This window comes from Salvelinus sp. IW2-2015, unplaced genomic scaffold (genome assembly GCF_002910315.2).
Source record: "Salvelinus sp. IW2-2015 unplaced genomic scaffold, ASM291031v2 Un_scaffold16593, whole genome shotgun sequence".
Lineage (NCBI taxonomy): Eukaryota > Metazoa > Chordata > Actinopteri > Salmoniformes > Salmonidae > Salvelinus > Salvelinus sp. IW2-2015.
Window position 1 is genome coordinate 80,739 of NW_019957663.1, and position 27,204 is coordinate 107,942.

Below are 27,204 nucleotides of genomic sequence, written 5' to 3' on the forward strand. Positions count from 1 at the left end.
TCTTTCGATTGTTGTCCAACTTATATTTTTTAGTCAAGTTTATGAATAGTATTTTTATAAGATAGGCGCTAATCCAAAATGGGCCGGCCAGAATACATGCAATGTTTGTAGTGATTACATAGTATAACCACGATTTATGCTGCTAAATATGCACATTTTCGAACAAAAGCTATATGCATTGTTGTAATATGATGTTACAGGTCTGTCATCTGATGAAGTATATCAAGGTTAGTCAAATTATATATCTTTTTGTTGGGTTGTTACGATCGCTAACATTTACAGCTGGTAAATGCGGTTGTGATTCTGGCTATTGTGGTACGCTCATATAATGCTATATTGTGTTTTCGCTGTAAAACACTTAGAAAATCTGAAATATTCTCTGGATTCACAAGATCTGTGTCTTTCGATTGCTGTAGGCTGTCTATTTTTCTGAAGTGTTTTAGGATGATTCTTTTGGTAATTGACGTCGGTCTCTGGGGTCTCTGTAATTATTCCGGCTGCTTCCAACGCTATTTCAGATTGCAGCTGCAATGTAGAACTGTGATTTATACCTGAAATATGCACATTTTTCTAAAAAAAAACTATCCTATACCATGAATATGTTATCAGACTGTCATCTTATGAAGTTGTTTCTTGGTTAGTGGCTATATATATCGTTATTTAGTCGAATTAGTGATAGCATACTGATGCAGGAAAAAATGMTGGAGAAAAAAAGATTGTGTTTTGCTATCGTGGTTAGCTAATAGATTTACATATTGTGTCTTCCCTGTAAAACACTTAGAAAATCTGAAATATTGTCTGGATTCACAAGACCTGTGTCTTTCGATTGCTGTAGGCCGTTTATTTTTCAGAAGTGTTTTAGGATGATTCTTTTGGTAATTGACGTCGGTCTCTGTAATTATTCCGGCTGCTTCCAACGCTATTTCAGGTTGCAGCTGCAATGTAGAACTGTGATTTATACCTGAAATWTGCACATTTTTCTAACAAAACATATGCTATACAATAAATATGTTATCAGACTGTCATCTGATGAAGTTARTTCTTGGTTAGTGACTAATTATATCTTTATTTGGTCGAAATTGTGATAGCTACCTATGCAGGAAAAAAATGGTGGGAAAAAAAAGTTGTGTATTTTGCTATCGTGGTTAGCTAATAGATTTACATATTGTGTCTTCCCTGTAAAACATTTTAAAAATCAGAAATGATGGCTGGATTCACAAGATCTGTATCTTTCATCTGGTGTCTTGGACTTGATATTGATATTGATATCAATATCAATATCTTGATATTTAGATGCTAGTATTTACTTGTGGCGCTATGCTAGGCTATGCTAGTCAGCTTTTTTTACTGATGGGGGTGCTCCCGGATCCGGGATGCGTAGCAAGTAGAAGTTAACAGTTAGGCTATTCATTAATTAAGTTGGTGTTTCCCCTCAATTTTCTTAAGACAATTAAGGCAAGACCTGTTTCCTCATCTCCTCATTCAGCTGCTGCCTCCTTCGCATTGTTCTCAACATCAACATTCTGGTTAAGTTTGCTATTATGCACATAGCAACATAAAGGGGAAAGGCGCCAATTCAACGGCGCACTGAAGATTATGTTTCAGAACCACTATCCATCGCGGGAGAAAGCGCCACTAGGCTACCTGCCACCCCATGCGTACACCAATGATAACGTCTGTCTTTTACTCTTACTTTTTTGTATGCAAATGTTTTATCTGCAACAGAGTTAAACAGGGAAATAAAACAATTAAGGGCCTGATCCCGAGTCAGTTGACTCAACCCCCCCCCCCAATCACTCAACCCCAGCTCAGACAAAAATAATGCACCCAAAATACAAAATAAATAAATGAAACAAATAGACTCTGTTAAACTCAGATTCAGTTGGCTTGTCTGTGTGCTGGATGTTATATAAAACTTTAGTTTAGGCCCACTTCTACAGGTACTGCAGTGTACCTGTTACCACGGCGATGATCCATATTTCTCTCCTATAAAATATAGACAATTGAATAAGATACAGGACATCAGACATTTTACAACTTCCAGTTCTATTGTTTTCATATATTTACATTCCCAGAAATGTTGAGAATCCTGAAAATATACTGTATCTCTGACAAAGTACAAAGAACACATACCAGACAACTACAATCAATACAAAATCCAATGTAAAATCCAATGAAAAATCCAATGAAAAATCCAATGAAAAATCCAATGATAATGCTGGCAATGCAAATGCAAGTGAAATTGTTCGACCAGTTGGAATTTGCGTCGTTTCCAGATGTTTCTGTGTATGAAAAATATATTAAATCAATAGAACAGGCCAAATCCTCATACAATGGTAAAAGGAACACATACAAATATTGACAATTAATGGGAAAAAAGAGCTTTGGAACTAGGCTATATGTGTTCAGTACAGAGGACACCATGGTTTTTAAATGTATAGCTGTATATGCATCCATCTTAACACTACCCTATTGCTTCCATCTCTTATACTTTATGATGTATTGAGATTATAATTACCATTTCTGGGTTCATCCGCTTTCACTGCTGACACAATTGATTGTGTCGACAATGCTGCAAATATGGCAAAAACACAACTTAAAAATAGCATTTTTTAAAAACCTTTATTTAACTAGGCAAGTCAGTTAAGAACAAATTCTTATTTTCAATGACGGCCTAGGAACAGTGGGTTAAAACTTCTCTAGGGTAGGGGGCAGCATTCGGAATTTTGGATGAAAAGCATGCCCAAATTAAACTGCCAGCTACTCATCCCCAGAAGATAAGATATGCATATTATTAGTAGATTTGGATGGAAAACACTCTGAAGTTTGTAAAACTGTTTGAATCATGTCTGTGAGTATAACAGAACCTATTTAGCAGGCAAAACCCTGAGGACAAACCATTCAGATTTTTTTTTTGAGGTCACTCTCTTTTCAATGGGTTTTCATTGGGAAACCAGATTTCTAAGGGACTTGCTTGCAGTTCCTACCGCTTCCACTGGATGTCACCAGTCTTGAGAAATTGGTTGAGGTTATTCCTTTGTGTAATGAAGAAGTACGGCCATCTTGAAGTAGAGTCACTCGAAGTGTCCTGTTTGTTAGAGGCACGAGACCAGAAAGCTAGCTATAGTTGGTTTTAATCCTGTATTGAACACAGATCATCCCGTCTGCAATTTTATCGATTATTAACGTTAAAAAATACCTGAAGTTGTATTACAAAAGTAGTTTGACATTTTTTGGCAAAGTTGACAGGTAAACATTTGAGATATTTTGTAGTCACGTTTGAGCAAGTTGGAACCGGTMTTTTTCTGGATCAAACGCGCCAAATAAATGGACATTTTGGATATATATCGACAGAATTAATCGAACAAAAGGACCATTTGTGATGTTTATGGGACATATTGGAGTGCCAACAACAGAAGCTCYTCAAAGGTAAGGCATGAATTATATTTTCTTTCTGCGTTTTGTGTCGCGCCTGCAGGGTTGAAATATACTTCTCTGTCTTTGTTTACTATTGTGCTATCCTCAGATAATAGCATCGTTTGCTTTGGCCGAAAAGCCTATTTGTATTCTGACATGTTGGCTGGATTCACAACCAGTGTAGCTTTAATTTGGTATCTTTCATGTGTGATTTAATGAAAGTTAGATTTTTATAGTAATTTTCATAGTAATTCATTTGAATTTGGCGCTCTGCATTTTCTCAGGCTTTTTGCCAAGTGAGACAGTAGCGTCCCGCCTAAACTCTGATTTTTGGATATAAATATGAACTTTACCGAACAAAACATACATGTATTGTGTAACATGAAGTCCTATGAGTGTCTTCTGATAAAGATCATCAAAGGTTAGTGATTAATTGTATCTCTATTTCTGATTTTTGTTACTCCTCTCTTTGGCTGGAAAAATGGCTGTCTTTTTCTGTGACTTCGCTCATACCTAACATAATCGTTTGGTGTGCTTTCGTCGTAAAACCTTTTTGAAATCGGACACTTTGGCTGGATTTACAACAAGTGTATCTTTAAAATGGTGTAAAACACTTGTATGTTTGAGGAATTTAAATTATGGGATTTCTGTTGTTTTGAATTTGGCGCCCTGCAGTTTCACTGGCTGTTGACGAGGTGGGACGCTACCGTCCRACATACCCTAGAGAAGTTAACTGCCTGTTCAGGGGCAGAACGACAGATTTGTACCTTGTCAGCTCAGGGATTTTAACTTGCAACCTTTCGGTTACTAGTCCAACGCTCTAACCACTAGGCTACCCTGCCGCCCCATTAAAACATGCACATTGACGTAAAGCTGCAATAATGTATTTCAGAACATAAATCAGTTTTGTTCAAAATATATAAATGTTACTATAACTAAATTAATAGTGACACAGGTACACCCTAAATGCTACCCCATAATTGTAATTTTAATAATTATAGTACCATAGGTAAAACAGAGCAGTACATATTATAAAATGTGTGTATGAGTGTATGAGTGACAAGATACATACCTTGTTTAATCTTTATGGTGCATTTTAAAGCATTGTTGTTAATAATAGCAGAGTGATTGAATCCACATTCGGAGTTATTATTGCAAAAATTCTCCATTAGTTTTTTACATGTTTCTTTCTCCGAAGGTTCAGTTATTTCATGCTTGCATTGGAACTCGCCTAGAAAAATATCACATTCTATTAGGCAACACACATAAAGACTACATCTATAATGCCTTATGAATTACACACTTATACCCATACGGAAAAATTATATATTTAAATCAATTGGAAATATATGTAAATATATTGGGAAAATGTATTTATCAAACATAAATAAATAAAATATGTCAAATACACACTCACACCTCACAACCTTCTCCACACCGATGACAATATTGAGTCTTTAATTGATCTCTGGTACCTTAGCATTAGGTTCCCAAAGAGGTGTTTTGCATGCAAAAGTTGGATCATTGAGTTGTTGTTGAAAAAATTCTGCAGCTATTGAGGTATAGCCTACTGCCACTTATGAAACAGTAAAAATAAATGAGGTGTTAATTTCGAAAAGACACTTGAACGTAGAACATATCTGTAAATATATATTCAAATATATTTTTCCAGAGTTGTCAATCACAATTTTAAATGTTGCAGAGCCCCGCCTCAAACTGACAGAGCAGCCTTCACAATTTAGAAATGTATTCCGAAGGAGAAGAGCAGCTGTCACTACCAAAAGCTTTCTCGTGGATAATGGCAATTTATTTGATTATAGATTCATAACATTGAATTAAAATATGTTTTTTACCTGGTGGGTGACAGAGGAAGAAGATAATTTCTTCAACTGCAAGCAAGAATTTTCAGCAAGCTTGTTAACACAGCTAACGTTAGCTGGCTAACTAGCTCCTGCTTTAGCTTGCCACCAACATGCAGTGTGACTGACCAAGGTAAGAATTGTTTTGAAAATTAAAGTTGAGTAGAGTTCAGTACAGTACAGTTAATGTCATGTATGTATTAGCCTATTAGCCTACCTGGTGTGTGAACTGCTGATTGCTAATAACTTGCAGATAGTTGTTGACACATCAACCAGGATTAAGGGTAGGGAATTTGTGACTTGTTTTGGTAATCAGTGGCTGTATTGGAGGGGGAATGGTTTCCCAGGCAATCAGCAATTAGTGTAAGTACTTCAGTCTCCCTTGGTTTCTCAGCAGTAGCTGTAAGCGGCATTCGTGTCAGTGGCAGTCTCGTCGCCAAAAAAAAGACGGTTCTGCCGAGTTGTTCTGCGGAGTTCTGAGAGGAAGGCTCCACACCACTGTTACGTTCCCCAGTTTCCGTGTTGTGGTTTTTGTTTGTATGTGTGTGTTTCAGGATGGATTCCTGAAATTCCCACCAAGCAGCTGATTGGTCGGCCCCATTGCTAATTGGAGTTGACCCCGCCCTCTCGTCAGGGGATAAAGCTGTATCCCATTACAGACAACTTCTCCAGCTATATAAGCCAGTGTTCTGATGCTCAGAAGAAGAGATGATTAGTGTGTCCTGTGTTGGTTGTTGTTAAGAGAGCTGATGGTTATGTTCTGTATTGGTTGTTGCTCAGAGAGCGCTTCTTTGATTTTTTTGTGTTGGTTGTTGCTCAAATAGTTTGTGTATAGTATTTTGTAGCCGGTCCTGCAAGGGGTGTGTATGCCAAAAGGACTGTGTTCGTGATTAGTAATTATTCTGTTTTTTGTTCCCAGGGGGGAAGGGGAAGGCACCTAGGGAGTGTTTAGGCAAGAGGCCTGCGGGCATACATATACACCCCGTAGTATTGTTAGGATTTATGTTTATGCACTATAGCCTGCTAGCATATTGTTTGAAGATTAATATTGTTTTGTTACACACACACACAAACAATACAGATGTGTGTGTGTCTAGGTGTGTAATGACTGACCAACACAGGCCATAAAAGCTGTGGTCAAGCTGGAGAGGGGAGGGGTGCATCTCTCTAGGCCAACCAGGGTGGTTAGGGCACTGATCAGTACCATATTAGGAATTGTTTGAGTGAAGAATCAAGGGAGAGACACAAGACGGAGCTAATCTACCCAGCAACCAGATGTGGACAAAGGAAAGCACTAAGGGACTTGGACAAGTCCGGATGCCACCAAAGGCGGATCAAGAGTTTAAACCGCGCTCAGCCTCTACTATGTTAGGCCAACTGGACGAGTTGGAACTAAAGCTGTCATAGTATAAGAACTGCTATTTGAGTACATTCCACAGTTCCCTGCTTTACCCTGCGTGGTGATACAGTGAACCCGTATATACGAAAATTGCATTTACCATTTATCAATTGAGTTTAATTAAAATACTTAAAATATATTCGGTGACTCTGAATCACATTTTGTCCTGATACCAGATTTGAACTGACGCAAATCTCTTTCAGTATGTACTATGTCTATACACACTAGGTAAGACCTGGGCGGACCATCCCCTGTATTTTGGTTGGTGCGGTAAGTAGTGGATAGGCAGGTAAGGTAGGAGAGGGGGCTTTGACATTTACTTTCTTTGCTTCCATCAGCCCCTTTTCCCCATATTACCGTGTGAAGGAATAAATTCTCTGCTTTTGTCATCCTTACTCGCACCTACAAATCCATACCTCTTTCACTCCACAGGGAGTTGAGTTGTAGCAGGGTGTTGCGTTCCCTCTTCCTAGAGGCGTACGTAACAGCCACTCTCCCACTTAATATCTTACTGAGTTATATTCTGATCTCATTTTTGCTCTTTTGTAGCTTTGCCAACTATGTGTGTGTTTTCTATACCTGTTTGCTCCTGTCTCTGTAGGCCTAACAAAAGCTCCCCACCCCTTTGCTGCAACTCTTCTAATTTAGTGCACCATGCACGACCAACCCATGTGGAATTCAGGGTCTCTGGCAACGTTTGGAACTGCCAATCTGCGGTCAAGAAGAGCGAGTTCATCTCAGGTATGCTGCCCTTCAGTCCCTTGACTTTTTGGCCCTGATGGAGACATGGATCAGCCCAGAGAACACTGCTACTCCAGCTGATCTCAATCTGACTACATTTTTCTCTCATAGTCCAAGAGCATCTAGTCGTTGCACAGGGCTACTCATTTCTCCTAAGTGGAGATTTTCTCTTCTCCCTGTCACCTGTCCATATCCTCATTTGAAATCCATGCTGTTACTGTCACTTTTTCACTCAAGCTTAACATTGTTGTCATCTATCACCCACCAGGTGCCCTTGGCGAGTTCCTCAACGAGCTTGACACCTTGATAAACTAATTTCCTGACAATGGCTCAACGCTCTTCGTACTTGGCGACTTCAACCACCTGATATAATTTCTTTCCAACTCTCTTTCCCCTACTTGCCTCTTTTGACCTCACCCTTTCCCAACCCCCTGCAACTCAAGGCAGGCGATATGCTTGACCTTATCTTTACTAGATGCTTTGTCTACTAATCTCACTGCAACCCCCCCTTCAGGTCTCTGATCACTAGTTTGTTTCCTTTCCATCTCCATTTCCTCCAACCCTAGCCACTTAGCCCCAACCCAGACGGTCATGCGCAGTAGCAATTTTCTCTCTTGCTCCTAATACTCTCACCTATTCTATCCAATAGCCTCTCCCTTCTGCTAACCCCCCTTTCTTCCCGACCAGTGCGGCCCTCCCCTCCTGCTCCGTGGCTTATTGACTCATAGTGAGCTTACAGAACAGGGCTGTGGGCAGCTAAGAGAAAGAAATCCAACACTCAACTCATCTGATGTCAAAACCTGTATCCCTTGTTTCTTTCCTTTCCAAAACAATTTTGCGTGCAGTATAACAAGTGTTGATCAGATATCTCAGAAAGATCTTGACTAACCAGTCAGTCTTCAAGATGGGTCACTCAACTGAGACTGCTCTTCTGTGTCACATAGGCATTCCGCACTGCCAAAGCTGACTCTCTCCTCTGTTCTCATTCTCCTAGATCTATCCGCTGCCTTCAACACCATGAACAATCAGATCCTCTTCTCCACCCTCAGGGCTGGGCATCTCAGGCGCTACACACTCTTGGATTGGAGCCTACCTGGCAGGCCGCTCCACCAGGTGACGTGGAGACGTTCTGTGTCTGCACTACATACTCTCACTACACATGTCCCCCAGGGCTCGGTTCTAGGCCCTGTTCACTCTATACACCAAGTCACTTGGCTCCGTCATATCCTCACAGGTCTCGCCTATCAGGTGGCAGATGTCTCAGCTCCGATGTCGGCCCACCACCTCAAGCTCTATCTCATTAAGATGGAGCTGCTCTTCCTCCCAGGGAAGGCCTACCCACTCAAAGACCTCCATCACGGTTGACAATTCCAGTGACTTGCTTCTGCAGGTTCATGCTCAATAACATCCGTAGAGTACTACACTTCCTCACACAGGAAGCGGCGCAGGTCCTAATCCATGCACTTGTCTGGACTAGTGCAACTCGCTGTTGGCTGGGCTCCCCACTTGTGCCATAAAACCCCTGCAACTTATCCAGAATGCTGTAGCCTGCCTAGTTTTCAACCTTCCCAAGTTCTCCCATGTCACCCTGCTTCTCTGCACAATCCACTGGCTCCCAGTCGAGGCTCGCATCCACTACAAGACCATGGTGCTTGCCTACAGAGCTGCAACAGGAACTGCCCATCCCTACCTTCAGGCTATGCTCAAATCCTACACCCCAACCCGAATAATCCGTTCTGCCACCTATGATCTCTTGGCCCTCCCACCCCTATGGGAGGGCAGCTCCCACACAGCCCAGTCCAAGCACTTCTCTGTTCTGGCACCCCAATGTTGGAACCAGCTTCCCCCTGAAGCAAGGACAGCAGAGTCCCTGCCCATCTTGTGAAAGCACCTGAAACCCTACCTTTTCAAAGAGTATCTTAAATAATCCCCATCCCCCGTCATAAAATAAAACACTTGCACTTGAACCCCCCCCTCTTTCTAGCTCTGACTATGCTGATAACTTTATTAAGGGAAAATGGAATGACCATGTCTGTGATGTGGTTGTCCTACCTAGCTATTGTAAGATGAATGCACTAAATGTAAGTCGCACTGGATAAGAGCATCTGCTAAAAGACAAATATATATATTTTTATAACTTTTGAGTCTGCAATAGACACTGGAGGTGAAGGAATCTGCATTGTAAGTATCAATTTGATGTTCAAATACTTATGTTAAGTGCACAGAGGTAATTTGTACATTTTATTTCGTGTTTCAGATGTGACCTTCCATTGACTCCAATGACACAATTCAACAATGGACCAAGTTATTTGAGAAAAAGATTATTGGAAGCATTGTTATCAGTCGAGTCATTCAAACTTTACCACAGAATGCTATTGTGATTTAGTGCTGATTTTATTTTTTAAAAATTATGTAGCCTAGCTACAGTATGTAAGGTAAAAAGCAAAATTTACCCATCATTAAAAAATGAAATATATTCATTCATGAAATATATTTTACTAGCAACAACAGCATGCAGTCAATGTATTTCCACAAATACAGTTGAAATTGGAAGTTTACATACTTAGGTTGGAGTCATTAAAACTTGTTTTTCAACCACTCCACAAATGTATTGTTAATGCACAACAGCATGTGAAATTTATTGTCAATCAGTGTTGCTTCCTAAGTGGACAGTTTGATTTCACAGAAGTGTGATTGACTTGGAGTTACATTGTGTTGTTTAAGTGTTCCCTTTATTTTTTTGAGCAGTGTATAAACACCATGGGACCACCCAGCCGTCATACTGCTCAYGAAGGAGACGCGTTCTGTCTCCTAGAGATGAACGTACTTTGGTGCGAAAAGTGCAAATCAATCCCAGAACAACAGCAAAAGACCCTGTGAAGATGCTGGAGGAAACAGGTACAAAAGTATCTATATCCACAGTAAAACGAGTCCTATATCGACCAAAACTGAAAGGCCGCTCAGCAAGGAAGAAGCCACTGCTCCAAAACCGCCATAAAAAAGCAGACTACGGTTTGCAACTGTACATGGGGACGAAGATTGTACTTTTGGAGAAATGTCCTCTGGTCTGATGAAACAAAAATAMAACTTTTTGTCCATAACGGCCATCGTTATGTTTGGAGGAAAAAGGGGGAGGCTTGCAAGCTGAAGAACACCATTCCAACCGTGAAGCACGGGGGTGGCAGCATCATGTTGTGGGAGTGCTTTGCTGCAGGAGGGACTGGTGCACTTCACAAAATAGATGGCATCATGAGGGAGGAAAATTATGTGGATATATTGAAGCAACATCTCAAGACATCAGTCAGGAAGTTAAAGCTTGGTTGCAAATAGGTCTTCCAAATGGACAATGACCCCAAGCATACTTCCAAAGTTGTGGCAAAATGGCAACAAAGTCAAGGTATTGGAGTGGACATCACAAAGCCCTGACCTCAATCCTATAGAAAATATGTGGGCAGAACTGAAAAAGCGCGTGTGAGCAAGGAGGCCTACAAACCTGACTCAGTTACACCAGCTCTGTCAGGAGAAATGGGCCAAAATTCACCTAACTTATTGTGGGAAGCTTGTGGAAAGGCTACCCGAAACGTTTAACCCAAGTTAAACAATTTAAAGGCAATGCTACCAAATACTAATTGAGAGTATGTAAACTACTGACCCACTGGGAATGTGATGAAATAAATAAAAGCTGAAATAAGTCATTCTCTCTACAATTATTCAGACATTTCCCATTCTTAAAATAAAGTGGTGATCCTAACTGACCTAAGACAGGGAATATTTACTAGGACTAAATATCAGGAATTGTAAAAAACTGAGTTTAAATGTGTTTGGCTAAGTTGTATGTAAACTTCCAACTTCAACTGTAAGTTTTTCTGGGTAAGTTTCTAAGGATTGTACAACCTGGATTGTACAATATTTAAACAAATCTTCAAGCTATGTCAGGTTGTTGATCATTGCTAGAAAGCATTTTCAAGTTTTATCATAGATTTTCTAGTCGATTTCAGTCAAAACTGTAACTAGGCCTCAGGAATATTCAATGTCGTCTTGGTAAGCAACTATATTTTGCCTTGTGTTTTAGGTTGTTGTGCTGAAAGGTGAATTTGTCTCCTAGTGTCTGTTGGAAAGCAGACTGAACAAGGTTTTCTTTAAGGATTTTTCCTGTGCTTAGCACTATTCTGTTTCTTTTTATCCTAAAAAAACTGTAGTCCTTGCCGATGATAAGCATATCCATAACATGATACAGCCACCACCATGCTTGAAAATATGAAGAGTGGTACTCAGTGATGTGTTGTGTTCGATTTGCCCCAAACATAACGCTTTGTATTCAGGACAAAGTTAATTTCTTTGCCACATTTTTAGCATTTTTACTTTAGTGCCTTGTTGCAAAAAGGATGCATGTTTTGGAATATTATTATTCTGTTCACTCTGTCATTTACACTCTGTCATTTAGGTTAACATGATCTTTGAATGAATAGTTCATCTCTGTACCCCACACATACAAMTATCTTGAAGGTCCTTCAGTCGAGCAGCAAACTTCCAACACAGATACAACCACAAAGACCAGGGAGGTTTTTCAATGCCTCAAAAAGAAGGCACCTATTGGTAGATGGATAAAAAATAAAAAGGCAGACATTGAATATCCCTTTGAGCATGGTGAAGTTATTAATTACACTTTGGAAGGTTATCAATACACCCAGTCACTACAAAGATACAGGTGTCCTTTCTAACTCAGTTGCTGAAGAGGAAGGAAACCACGCCATGGGGCCAATGGTGACAGTTACATAGTTTAATGGCTGTGATAGGAGACAACTGAGGATGGATCAACAACATTGTAGTTACTCCACAACACTAACCTAATTGAGTGAAAAATAATAATATTCCAAAACATGCATCCTGTTTGCAACAAGGCAACAAAAAAAATCCAATATAACACATTACTGAGTAACACTCAATATTTTCAAGCATAGTGGTGGCTTTTATTTTATTTTTTAAATTTATTTAACCTTTATTTAACCAGGTAGGCTAGTTGAGAACAAGTTCTCATTTACAACTGCGACCTGGCCAAGATAAAGCAAAGCAGTGCGACACAAACAAAAACAGAGAGTTACACATGGAATTAACAAGCGTACAGTCAATAACACAATAGAGAAAAAAAATCTATATACAGTGTGTGCAAATGGTGTGAGGAGGTAAGGCAATAAATAGGCCATAGTAGCAAAGTAATTACAATTTAGCAGATTAACACTGGCGTGATAGATGAGCAGATGATGATGTGCAAGTAATGATACTGGTGTGCAAAAGAGCAGGAAAGTAAATAAAAACAATTTGGGGATGAGGTCGGTAGATTGGTTGGGTTATTTACAGATGGACTATTGTTAAGGGAATTTATATGTTTAAAGTAATGACTAAAGAATTCCACCCTGAAACGTAATTATTAGATTATGTAACATGTATAAGAATAATTAGACTAACGTAATTATTAGATTATGTAAAGTAAAATGAATTGGAGTGATAGACTAAAGTCCAATAAGGTTTGGTCGAGACAAGATAAAGGAGAGAAATGTGTGACTAAGAAAACACAGAGGACAATTGAACTATACATGACCTGACCTGGTTGGAACTCTGAAAAACRTACGACAGGAAAGAGACCCTGTCAAGGTCCCTCTAATCTAGGGAGGGAGGGAACGGCATGGAACTGCCAGCTTGGTAGTGATAAACGAGGAATGTGGACTGTGGGGAAAGATACATCCCACCTACTGTTTGTGTGTCTGTGTGTGCGTGTAAGTAGGTGGGGGGGTGGGAGTTATAAAATGACATGTCTTTGCATTTTTTACTTTAGAACGCTCTCTGAATAAACCTTACGGCCCTTTTGCAGAAGCTGAGTCTTTGCCTAATTATTATTAAACCCAGGGTCTTACAAACCTTGGGGATTGGTCAAAGCTTAAATAATTGTTTAGTTATCGTCATTGGGATTGAAAATTCTCGTGACAACAATGTACAGCTGCAGCGAACGGTTAGCTGCTCAGATAGCTGATGTTTAAAGTTAGTGAGGGAAATGTAGCTTCAGCTTGAAATGTAGCTTCCGTAGCATGCGCTCCAGCTTCAGCGATTTTTGCAATTCGTTCCAGTCACTGGAAGCAGATAACCGGAAGGAAAGGCGGCCAAATGAGCTGTTGGCTTTGGGGATGACCAGTGAGATATACCTGCTGGAGCGCATGCTACGGGTGGGTGTGCTACGGCTGCATCATGTTATGGGTATGATTGTAATTATTAAGAACTGGGGAGTTTTTCAGGATAAAAAAATAGAATGGAGCTAAGCACAGGCAAAAACCTAGAAGAAAACCTGGTTCAGTCTGGTTTCCACCAGACACTGGGAGATTGACCTTTCAGCAGGAGAATAACCTAAAACACAAGGCCAAATCTATGCTGGAGTTGCTTACCAAGAAAACAGTTACAGTTTTGACTTAAATCTACTTAAAAATGTATGGCAAGACCTGAAAATGGTTGTCTAGCAATGATCAACAACCAAAAGTAATAATGGGCAAATGTTGCACAATCCAGGTGTGGAAAGCTCTTAGAGACTTACATAGAACGACTCACAGCTGTAATCGCTGCCAAAAGTGCTTCTACAAAGTATTGACTCAGGTGTGTGAATAATTATGTATTGACCCAGGTGTGTGAATAATTATGTAATTATGTAATTCAGGCTGTAACACAACGAAATGTGTAATAAGTCAAGAGTATGAAGATTTTCTGAAGGCCTTGTACATGTAAATATTTTTCAGTATGGGTAGTGCATATATCACTTCATATAACCTGTCATGACAACTCATAACAAACTCTACACAAGTAGTTATAACACCCTATGATTCATTTTATGACCAAAATGCATAATGCACATTCCTACTTATTTGAAAAAAAGTATGTCCCAGATGGCATAATGCATTATAACTAATCTACAGATGGGACAGGTAGTAGATGAGCTTCTTACCGTTCAAAACTTTAGAGCAAATAAATTGCACTTGTTTCAGGAAACCATTCCATCCACAGGCTGTGGTGGAATTGCACATTTCTTCTTTTGCATTATTTGTGCAAGATACTTCAAAAGATGGCTTAGCCAAATGCATTTCAGAGCCTAGAAATCAAATAAAACATCATTGAGATTTCAGTTAGAGTTTTACATGTAACATGAAACAGTATTGACTGTTTCCCACTATATGTTTTTTCTATGTGTATGTCTACATTTCTTACAGTAAGAAGTATCACAGTATCATATCAATAACACACAATGTTGGGAATAACAATTAATTGTACTGTAATTTAGGTTAGGGGTTAAAGGTACAATCAGCAAGATAAAATCATCATACATAATGGGCCGACTTCCTGCTTACAAAATATCAATTCAAATCTGCCAGCAATGCCATTATTGATTCTTCACAATGTGAGCTGCCTCAAGGGAGGGTGTTGTTAATGAGCGGGTCCCTTATCCGGACGCTTATAAGAAATCCCGCAACAACATCTGACAAGCCATCAAACAGGCAAAGTGCCAATACAGGACTAAGATCGAATCCTACTACTATGGCTCTGACGCTCGTCGGATGTGACAGAGCGGGCAAACTATCACAGATTACAAAGGAAACCTAGCCGCGAGCTATCCAGTGACGCAAGCCTACCAGATAAACTAAATGCCTTCTATGCTCGCTTCGAGGCTAGAAACACTGAAACATGCATGACAGCACCAGCTGTTCCGGGCAACTGTGTGATCTCGCTCATCGTAGCCAATGTGAGTAAGATCTTTAAACAGGTTAACAATCACAAGGCCGCAGGACCAGAGAGATTACCAGGACGAGTACTCAGAGCATGTGCTGACTGGCTGGCAAGTGTCTTCACTGACATTTTCAACCTGCCCCTGACCCAGTCTGTAATACCTACATGTTTCTAGCAGACCACCATTGTGCCTGTGCCCAAGAACGCCAAGGTAACCTGTCTAAATGAGTATCGCCCCGTAGCACTCACATCTGTAACCATGAAATGCTTTGAAAGGCCGGTCATGGCTCACATCAACACCATCACCCACTCCAATTCACATACTGCCCCTACAGATCCACAGATAACGCAATCTCTATTGCACTCCACACTGCACTCTCCCACTTGGACCAGAGGAACACCTACAGAATGTTGTTCATTGACAATAGCTCAGAATTCAACACTATAGTGTCCTCCAAGCTCATCACTAAGCTAAGGACACTGGGACTGCACACCTCCCTCTGCAACTGGATCCTGGACTTCCTGACGGGCCGCTTCCTGGTGGTGAGGGTAGGCAACAACACATCCGTCACGCTGACCCTCAACACGGTGGCCTCTCAGGGATGCATGCTTAGTCCCCTCCTTTACTCGTTATTCACTCACGACTCCATGGTCGCACACGATTCCAAAACCATCATTAAGTTTGCTGACGACACAACGGTGTTAGGCCTGATCACTAGCGACGATGAGTCAGCCTACAGGGAGGAGGTCAGAGACCTGTCAGTGTGGTCCCAGAACAACAACCTCTCCCTCAATGTCAGCAAGACAAAGGAGATGATTGTGGAGTACAGGAAACAAAGGGCTGAGCAGGTCAAGGGCTTCAAGTTCCTCAGAGTCCACATCACAAAGGATCTATCATGGTCCACACACACCAACACATTCATGACGAGGGCACGATAACGCCTCTTCCCTCTCAGGAGGCTGAAAAAATTTGGCATGGGCCTTCAGATCCTCAAAAAATTATACAGCTGCACCATTGACAGCATCTTGACTGGCTGCATCACCGCTTGGTATGGCAATTGCTTGGCATCCGACCGCAAGGCACTACAGCGGATAGTGCGTACAGCCCAGTACATCACTGGGGCCGAGCTCCCTGCCATTCAGGACCTCTACACCAAGCTATATCAGAGGAAGGCCCTAAAAATGGTCAAAGACTCCAGCCACCCAAGTTATAGACTGTTCTCTCTGCTACCGCAAGGCAAGCGGTACCAATGCAACAAGTCTGGAACCAGCGGGACCCTGAACAGCTTATACCCCCAAGCCATAAGACTGCTAAATAGTTAGTCTGTGTAGCTGGTTAAATATTTAACTATCTGCATTGACCCTTTTTGCACTCTCTTTTGACTAATAACATACACTGCTGCTACTSTTGATTGTTTTGCCTAGTCGCTTTATTCTTAGTTATATGTACTGTGCCTTCAGAAAGTATTCACATCCCTTGACCTTTTCCAAATTTTGTTGTGTTACAAAGTGGTATTAAAATGTATTTAATTGTCATTTTTTTGTCAAAGATCTACACAAAATACCCTGTAATGTCAAAGTGGAAGAAAAATTTGCACATTTGTAAATTAATTATGAAAAATAAAACAATAATACATCTCAATAAGATAAGTATTTAACCCCCTGATTCAATACATATTTGGCAACCATTACAAATGTGAGTCTTTCTGGGTAAGTTTCTAAGCGCTTCGCACACCTGGATTGTATAATATTTGCACATTAATCTTTTAAAAATTCTTCTACTTATTGACAGCTTTTCATTATTTCATTATTTAAAATTTCAAAAAACAGAATTCCACTTTGAGTTTATGGGGTATTGTCTGCAGGCCAGTGACACAAAATCTCAATTAAATCCATGTTAAATTCAGGTTGTAACACAACAAAATGTGGAAAAAGTCAAGGGGTGTGAATACTTTCTGAAGGCACTGTACATATCTACCACAATTACCACGTATCTCTGCACATCGACTGGGTACTGGTACCCCGTGTATAGCCGAATTATCATTACTTTGTATTTATTATTAAGTGTTATTACTTTTCTATTATTTCTTCATTTTCTTTCTCTCTGCGTTGTTGGGAAGGACCTTAAGTAAGCATTTCACTGTTAGTGTCACGTCCTGACCAGAGTTCTTATATGTTGTGCTTGTTTTAGTGTTGGTCAGGACGTGAGCTGGGTGGGCATTCTATGTTGTGTGTCTAGTTTGTCTGTTTCTGTGTTCGGCCTAATATGGTTCTCAATCAGAGGCAGCTGTCAATCGTTGTCCCTGATTGAAAATCATATATAGGTGGCATGTTTTGTGTTGGGGATTGTGGGTGGTTGTTTCCTGTGTCAGTGTTTGTGCCACACGGGACTGTGACGGTTAGTTTGTTTGTTATTTTGTATAGTGTCTTGTTTTCGTGTTATTAAATCATGGAACTCACGCTGCACATTGGTCCTCCGATCCTTCTCGCCTCTCCTCGTCCGAGGAGGAGGAAGAGCTAGACTGCCGTTACAGAACCACCCACCAAACTCGGACCAAGCAGCGTGAGTACGGGCAGCAGCAGCAGCAGCGGCCCACTACACAGGACTCCTGGACATGGGAGGAAATTCTGGAGGGAAAAGGACACTGCGCTCACATTGGAGAATATTGCCGCTCTCGTGAAGAGATGGAGGCAGCTAAAGCCCAGGAGTGGTGGTATGAGGAGGCAGCACGGAAGCATGGCTGGAAGCCCGAGAAMAAATCCCAAAAATGTCTTGGGGTGGGGGKTAAAGGGTAGTGTGGCGAAGTCAGGTAGGAGACCTGAGCCCACTTCCCATGCTTACCGTGGAGAGCGGGAGTACGGGCAGACACCGTGTTGTGCGGAAGAGCGCATGGTGTCTCCTGTACGTGTGCTTAGCCCGGTGCGGTACATTCCAGCTCCACGTATCGGCCGGGCTAGAGTGAGCATTGAGCCAGGTGCCATGAAGCCGGCTCAAAGCGTCTGGTCTCCAGTGCGTCTCCTCGGGCCGGCATACATGGCACTAGCCTTACGCATGGTGTCCCCGGTTCGCCAACACAGCCCAGTGCGGGTTATTCCACCTCRCCGCACTGGTCGGGCTACGGGGAGCATTCAACCAGGTAAGGTTGGGCAGGCTCGGTGCTCAAGGGAGCCAGTACGCCTGCACGGTCCGGTATATCCGGCGCCACCTTCCCGCCCCAGCCCAGTACCACCAGTGCCTACACCACGCACCAGGCTTCCAGTGCGTCTCCAGAGCCCAATCCTCCTCCACGCACTCTCCCTGTGGTGCGTGTCTCCAGCCCAGTACCTCCAGTTCCGGCACCACGCACCAAGCCTCCTGTGCGTCTCCAGAGCCCTGTACGCACTGTTCCTTCTCCCCGCACTCGCCCTGAGGTGCGTGCCCTCAGCCCGGTACCACCAGTGCCGGTACCACGCACCAGGCCTATAGTGCGCCTCGAGAGTTCAGTGTGCCCTGGTCCTGCTCCCCGCACTAGCCTTGAGGTACGGGTCTCCAGTCCGGTACCACCAGTTCCGGCACCACGCACCAGGCCTATTGTGCGCCTCAGCAGGTCAGAGTCGGCCGTCTGCCCAACGCCACCTGCACTGCTCGTCTGCTCAACGCCGCCTGCACTGCTCGTCTGCCCAGCGCCGTCTGAGCTGCCTGCCTGCCCAGCGCCGTCTGAGCTGCCTGCCTGCCCAGCGCCGTCTGAGCTGCCTGCCTGCCCAGCGCCGTGTGAGCTGCCTGCCTGCCCAGCGGCCGTCTGAGCCATCCGTCTGCCCAGCGCAGTCTGAGCCATCCGTCTGCCCAGTGCCATCTGAGCCATCCGTCTGTCCGAGCCGTCAGAGGCCGCCCGTCTGTCCCGAGCCGTCAGAGCCGCCCGTCTGTCCCAAGCCGTTAGAGCCGCCCGTCAGTCAGGAGCCGCTAGAGCCGCCCGTCAGTCAGGAGCCGCTAGAGCCGTCCGTCAGTCAGGAGCCGCCAGAGCGGCCGCCAGCCAGTCAGGAGCCGCCAGAGCCGCCAGCCAGTCAGGAGCCACCAGAACAGCCAGCGTCAGGAGCCGCCAGCCAGTCAGGAGCTGCCAGAGCCGCAGAGCCAGTCAGACGAGCTCCAGAGCCGCCAGCGCAGTAGCTGCCAGAGCGCTGCCAGTCATGAGCTGCTTCCAGTCATGAGCTGCCCTCCAGTCATGAGCTGCCTTCCAGTCATGAGCTGCCTTCCAGTCATGAGCTGGCCTTCCAGTCATGAGCTGCCTTCCAGTCATGAGCTGCCCTCCAGTCATGGCGCCTTCAGTCATGAGCTTGCCCTCCAGTCATGAGCTGCCCTCCAGTCATGAGCTGCCCTCCAGTCATGAGCGCTCCTCAGCCCGGAGCTGCCCCTCAAGTCTGGAGCTGCCATTAGTCCGGAGCTGCCCTTCAGTCCAGAAGCTGCCTCTCTGTCCGGAGCTGCCCTTCAGTCCGGAGTTGCCCTCTGTCCTGAGCTACCTCTCTGTCCTGAGCTACCTTCTGTCCTGAGCTACCTCTCTGTCCTGAGCTACCTCTCTGTCCTGAGCTGTCTCCTAAATCATGTGGGGCCTTGGGGAGGATTCCTAGGCCAAGGTCGGGGGCGAGGGTCGCCACTCAAGGACGCTAAGGAGGGGGAAAAAGACAGTGGTGGAGTGGTGTCCTCGTCCTGCGCCGGAGCCGCACCGCGGACAGATGCCATCCAGACCCTCCCCTTGAGTTTTAGGGGTGCGTTCGGAGTCCGCACCTCAGGAGGGGGGTACTGTCACGTCCTGACCAGAGTTCTTATGTGTTGTGCTTGTTTTAGTGTTGGTCAGGACGTGAGCTGGGTGGGCATTCTATGTTGTGTGTCTAGTTTGTCTGTTTCTGTGTTCGGCCTAATATGGTTCTCAAGCAGAGGCAGCTGTCAATCGTTGTCCCTGATTGAGAATCATATATAGGTGGTTTTGTGTTGGGGATTGTGGGTGGTTGTCTCCTGTGTCAGTGTTTGTGCCACACGGGACTGTGACGGTTAGTTTGTTTGTTATTTTGTATAGTGTCTTGTTTTCGTGTTATTAAATCATGGAAACTTACCACGCTGCACATAGGTCCTCCGATCCTTCTCGCCTCTCCTCGTCCGAGGAGGAGGAAGAGCTAGACTGCCGTTACAGTTAGTCTACACAGCATGTGACGAATAACATTTTATTTGAATTGGGAAGACTCAATAATGGCAGTCTTGGCAAATTCTGTTATCTTGATTATGATGTCTGTAGGCAGGAAGCCGGCCTGTTTTGTATGTTAATGTAATCAGTGTATATTTAAGTGCCTTGCTCAAGGCCATAACTTCCAATAGGTAGCACCTGTGATATTGATGCCTGCAACCTTCCGGTTACCGGCTCACTCCAGTCAGAATTCCGCATCAGCTGTGAGATTCAAACCAGCCCAGCACTCTAACCTTGATGTCACCACAGCCCAACTGCACAGTAGCCTAATTACAATGACATTTATGATGTGCTAACAGATGTGTAATATACACTACATATACAAAAGTATGCAGACACAAATTAGTGGATTTGGCTATTTCAGCCACACCCTTTACTGATAGGTGTATAAAATCGAGCACACAGCCATGCAAACTCTATAGACATACACTGGCAGTAMAATGACCTTACTGAAGAGCTCAGGGACTTTCAACGTGGCACCATCATAGGATGCCACCTTTCCAACGAGTCAGTTCGTCAAATTTCTGCTAGAGCTGCCCCGGTCAACTGTAAGTAGTGGAAATGTCTAGGAGCAACAACAGCTCAGCCGCGAAGTGGTAGGCCTCACAAGCTTACAGAACGGGACCGCTGAGTTCTGAAGCGCGCAGCGCGTAAACATTGTCTGTCCTTGGTTACAACACTCACTACCGAGTTCCAAACTGCCTCTGGAAGCAACGTCAGCACAAGAACTGAGCTTCATGAAATGGGTTTCCATGGCCGAGCAGCCCTACACAAGCCTAAGATCACCATGCTCAATGCCAAGCGTCGGCTGGAGTGGTAAAAAGCTTGCCGCCATTGGAAACACGTTCTCTGGAGTGATGAATCACACTTTACCATCTGGCAGTCTGACTGACTAATCTGGGTGTGGCTGATGCCAGGAGAACACGACCTGCCCGAATGCATAGTGTCAACTTAAAGTTTGGTGGATGAGGAATAATGGCCTGGGGCTGTTGTTCATGGTTTGGTCTAGGCCCCTTAGTTCCAGTGAAGGGAAATCTTAACGCTACAGTATACAATGACATTCCAGATGATTCTGTGCTTCCAACTTTGTGGCAACAGTTTGGGGAAGGCCCTTTCTTGTTTCAGCATGACAATGCCCCCAGCACAAAGCTAAGTCCATACGGAAATGGTTTGTTGAGATCGGTGTGGAAGAAGCTGACTGGCCTGCACATAGCCCTGACCTCAACCCCATCCAACACTTTTGGGATGAATTGGAACGCCGACTGCGAGCCAGGCCTAATCGCCCAACATCAGTGCCCAACCTCACTAATGCCCTTGTGGCTGAATGGAAGGTCCCTGCAGAAATGTTCCAACATCTAGTGGAAAGCCTTCCCAGAAGAGTGGAAGCTGTTATAGCAGTAAAATGGGGGACCAACTCCATATTAATGGCCATGATTTTCGAATGAGATGTTCGACATACTTTTGGTCATGTAGTGTATGTTAATACCATCAGACCATTTTCTAAGAACATAGTGAACAAAATAGATAAGGTGCCTTACCTTGTAAGATAAAGGGAATTCGTGTTAACAGTATCAACAATATGATACAAAAGTAATTTGAAGATGTACTCTGAAAAAAAAAATATATATATATGAACATTAAAGCCATTTATAGCTGCATATGTCCCTTAACTGGCATCAGTGGGACAAACAGTTTAGGGTTTGTACCAATTCAGTCTTCAAATGTTTAAAAGCAAGTTCTTTAATTTCAGGTCATTGCACTCTCTCTACATTTTAAAAAGTAACAGCAAATTTGGCAAATGAAAGGGTAATAGACCTCCACCAAACATTCGACCAACCAACAGTTAGGTCCCACATTGAGACAGGATACTAAGAGTCTGTTACTTGTGTAAATATACTAACCATAAATAATAATTGAATATTGCTAACAATGAGGTTATTAAGGACTGGTGGTCAGTTAATACATTACTTGTAATGTGTGAATGAGAAAACACTTAAATATGGACTATTAAATGGCTAATAATACATAATGAAGGCATTCACATCCTAAATAGACCACTTAACTCGAAATTAGTACGTAATATGTTTTATCTCAAACAAAGTGTTACCATTTGGGGGTGTGTGCCCTGAACTTGATTATGTAGCTCCCCTTCTTTTGCTTTTGTCATCTTCCTGTGTTCATTTTTTTAAAAACTGATCTACGTTATAAAGTGAAGTTACAGGAAATAGGTTGTTCATTTTCAAGTTGGTCGGGACTAGAACGATCTACAGCATCATGTGCAAACTTATTTTTTTTATCTTGTTGTTAATCCAAGGTAAAATACTTTAAAATGATATCTTAAATCAACTGTTGTTGTCCATCATAAGGATAAATTGCTATGGTTGAGAGAATGGAAGTTATTTCTAAATTAAGATTATTTATGAAAGTCCTACTTTTTAACATAAATACTTGAGGTTTAAAGCAAACTCCCTCATTATCTATGCATTGTGTTCTCTCCTAGTTCCTGCATCTGCTAGGGTGTGGGTGAACCAGTGGTCCTCGAAAAATGCTTACATAGTAGGTGAAACAGCAACTCTCTTTTGCAACATTACCTCAGATCAAGAGGAAATAACATTTTGTGGAATGAAATGGGTCATCAAAGATCAAGGTGATCTGCTAGAAGCAGAATCCTATAAGCATCGTGTCAACATGAGCTCCACCAACACTTTTGCTTCCATAACATTGAGAAACCTGACCTTAAAAGACACCATGCCAACCTGCATCACACAGTGCCACATTGACGGTGACTTTCAAAATACTTTCYGGAAGGGTGGAACACTTCACATTTTTGATGGTATGTGTCCTACACCACCACTGCATTTTTGTATTATCATGTTCATTTAAATTAGGTTATTTTGTGGTGAAAGAGTAATCTTCATTGACTCAAGTTTCAAAGCCTTCCAAGTTTTTGAACAGGCATCATGTCAGCATGATGTACAGTATGTATTTTATTTATTTTAAACATGCTGCATCAGATTTTCTAGTGATCCCGTTTGAAATGTCAGAAAATGTAGTACAGAAAATGAATTGTCTAGGCTACAGATCTGGACCATGTAGCATCTACAATACCCTATAGATTAAATAAATAAAACCATTTAAGTTAATTCTATAACATAGCCATCTCTCCTTTTCCTTATCTAAGACATCAGCCAGATGACAACACTGGCCCCAAAGTTGACAACACTGGTCCCAAAGAGTAAGTATTGATACAACATGACTTGTTTGCTCTGTTTACAAGATAAAGGACTGTAGGCCTACTTAGCATTCCAGCTATAACATAACTTCCCAACTCGACATGACAGTGACAAACACTTTCCTCTTGTTTTTAGAAATCAAAAAAGACAATTCTCTCCATTGGCTCAATTACATTTTTCTGAGCATAAACATCTTGATTTTCTTTGTGGCCACAGTTATTTGTGTGTCATACTTCCGAACACAAATGAAGAATTAAGGAAATGTATAGTATTAGCAGCCCTGTTCCTGTGTGCCCTGTCCTGGTGAATTGATGATCGACATTTTTTTTAATCAGTGTTGACTGTATAAGGTATGTTTGTCTGCTGGTAAATTTCAGATAACTTTTTCCTGGGCTTGAATTCTAAGTATTTATGCCCAGTCACTATCTGAACACATAGGTTTACCATTTTTATTAAATACAGTGTTTTGATCTATACATCAAGGCATATTATATTTCTATTGTGTAACTGCTTTGTATTGAATTTGTTTGTTTCTTGCTGTTTTTTCTTAATATGAAACAAAAGTATGCATTATGGCTAAAGGCATTAGTCAGTCATTAGGAAATGCGCTAAAATCAGTTCTGTCACTTTCCACGCAGTAAAAGTTGGTTGATAATGAAATGTTGATTGAAGTTGAAAGGGAATTTATATAGTATGCTATCGCGGCCATAAACTATAGTATGCTATGTTCAAGTAGACTGTCCTTTTAATTTGTCTACATATATTGTTTATTAAATGTTTTCTGCATGGGTTTCACCAGAGGTTGCTTTTACTTTCATTTACAGAAGTTAAAGTAACAATCGAACTCTGATTCGAACTAGCTTATAACTATATATGAAAAGGCAACATATCATACCTTGGACTCGCACCTGGAGACAACTGTTGACGCTGCAAATAAATAGCAAATTAATTACGTTCTCGCCGTGGCAATCAAGTTTTCTGTAGGCACGAATGTCCACTTTACTGCATGAGGTCGCCACTAGTTACCACAGCTACAAAGTCATAACGCGTTTTATTTCTAACTTTAACCCTAATCTTAACCCTGCTGCTAACCTTATGCCTAATAACATTAAATTAAGACCATAAAGCGATTTATTCCCCACGTAATTTGTGTTTGCTTGTTGCCGTTTTTCTTAATATAAAATAAAGTATGCATTATGGCTAAAGGCATGCCCTATTCAGTCATTAGGCAAGGCGCTACAACCAGTTCTGTCACTTTCCACGGAGTAAAAGTTGGTTGATAATGAAATGTTGATTGAAGTTGAAAGTGTCACGCCCTGACCATAGTTTGCTGTGTATGTTTCTATGTTTTGTTTGGTCAGTGTGTGATCTGAGTGGGCATTCTATGTTGTTGTGTAGTTTGTCTATTTTTGTGTTTGGCCTGATATGGTCCTCAATCAGAGGCAGGTGTTTGTCGTTGTCTCTGATTGGGAGCCATATTTAGGTAGCCTGTTTTGTATTGTGGTTTGTGGGTGATTGTTCTGTTCGTTGGTTCTTGTGTTGAGTGTTCACTATTTGGGATTGTGCGTTCGTTCGTTTCACGTATTCCTACTAAAATGGATACTCACCACGCTGCATCTTGGTCGACATTTCTTATCCCTCAGACGAGGAGGACGAAGAATGTTACAGAAGAGGGATTTTATAAAGTATGCTATCGCGGCATAAACTATAGTATGCTATGTCAAGTAGACTGTCCTTTTAATTTGTCTACATATATTGTTTATTAATGTTTTCTGACATGGGTTTCACCAGAGGCTTGCTTTTACTTTCATTTACAGTAACAATCGAACTCTGATTCAAACTAGCTTATTGTCACGCCCTGACCTTAGAGATCCTTTTATTTCTCTATTTGGTTAGGTCAGGGTGTGACTAGGGTGGGCAGTCTAGTTTTTCCTTTTGTAGGTTGGCCTGGTGTGGTTCCAATCAGAGGCAGCTGTCATGGAAGAGCGGAGGCAGCGAAGGAGCAACAACAACGACACCGGGGTTTCGGCCACAAGAAAGCCTAAGAGGCAACCTCCATTTTTGGGGGGGCACACGGGGTGGTTGGCGGAGCCAAGGTGGCACCAGAACCAACTCCCTGTACTCACGTGTGGAGTTGGTACGTTCAGGTGCCATGTTTTCCGGTTCTACGACTGGGGGGGGGGGGTACTGTCACACCCTGACCCTAGATCCTTTTATTTCTATTTGGTTAGGTCAGGGTGTGATTAGGGTGGCAGTCTAGTTTTTCTTTTCTAGGTTGGCCTGGTATGGTTCCCAATCAGATGCAGCTGTCTATCATTGTCTCTGATTGGGGATTTATTAAGGCAGCCTTTTCCACTTGTTGTTTGTGATCTTGTTTTTGTATAGTTGCTTGAGCACTGCAATACTGCACGTTTGTTATATTCTTTGTTGTTTTGGTTGAAGTTTCACTATAAAATATAATGTGGAACTCTACGCACGCCTGCGCCTTGGTCCACTCATTTCAACAGCCGTGACACTTATAACTATATATGAAAAGGCACATATCAATACCTTGGACATCGCACCTGGAGACACCTGTTGACGCTGCAAATAAATAGCAAAATTAATTCACTTTATCTCGCCGTGGAATCTCGAGTTTTCTGTAGGCACGAATGTCCATTTACTGATGCGCTCGCCATTAGTTACACAGTCACACCATAAAGATACATRGAGGACTCATCATGGATATAACCCGTTTTAGCATGAACATTGCTATTGGACATTGCCATCATCCACCATTTTAAAGTAGGAAACTGAGTGGGGATTCCTATGGGTTTTACCCTCAATGGCGCTGCCCATGTTGTCACAGCCACTATAAAGCAGTTATAAAGATGTGTCCTCTATCTCTATGTGGCACACAAAGTGCATATTTTCTGTAATACCACAAGTGAGAGAAATAGTAATGGCGTCTTTTTGTAGGCACTAACTCCACCATGGTTTGTTGGACAATGCCTATGAGGATATTTTATGGCGTCTTTTTGGGGGGCCTTTGGTAAAGGCCTTTGGTAAACACATGRTTAGGAGATCTGATACATTTTGTTTTATAAGATAATCTTCATCAGCTAACGTCCCTTTTTGTGACTTTTTAAAGAATTTGTTATAAAAAACAGCATATAAAGGCTTCAGAATTCATAAAGGTCATGTGCACTGACTGCTATTATGCCATAGTACAAAACATATACGATCTCCTAAACCTGTGTTAACCTCAGACTTTATTTATCAGCGTTTATTCCAAAACCCTATTCTTTCTCCATTCATTTTTCCCATAGGGATGGCTGAACGAACAGGTAACTAATTTCCGGGTTTTAGTACTACAAAGCTGGCGAGTTCTGTACAACACATCCAGTAGATAGCATACATTAAGGATGCCAATTGGTGCCATACCAAGTACATGACAGCACTGACAGATCAACTTCACCCTAATCCTGATGGCTAAGAAATCATGAGGGAAAAAGTGAATGACAGAACCAACTTTTTTACTGATTGAACAACAGGTCTATATTTATGAGGATGTCATACTGAGAGTTGATACATATATTGGA

At 42.2% G+C, this 27,204-nt stretch overlaps 2 long non-coding RNA genes across 2 annotated transcripts; one reads left to right on the forward strand and one right to left on the reverse strand.

Annotated features, from left to right (window-relative positions):
• Nucleotides 1-1,794: 1,794 nt before the first annotated feature.
• LOC112080928 (uncharacterized) lies at nucleotides 1,795-26,224 on the reverse strand. Its single transcript, XR_002896262.2, has 7 exons — nucleotides 26,174-26,224; nucleotides 21,929-21,998; nucleotides 14,402-14,545; nucleotides 4,490-4,648; nucleotides 2,519-2,572; nucleotides 2,134-2,282; nucleotides 1,795-1,986 (listed from the first exon to the last, which is right to left on the reverse strand). It is a non-coding gene; the product is annotated as an uncharacterized lncRNA (long non-coding RNA).
• On the forward strand, nucleotides 22,619-23,909 carry LOC112080929 (uncharacterized). The gene is made up of 4 exons (XR_002896264.2): nucleotides 22,619-22,704; nucleotides 22,891-23,223; nucleotides 23,572-23,625; nucleotides 23,759-23,909. It is a non-coding gene; the product is annotated as an uncharacterized lncRNA (long non-coding RNA).
• Nucleotides 26,225-27,204: the final 980 nt, after the last annotated feature.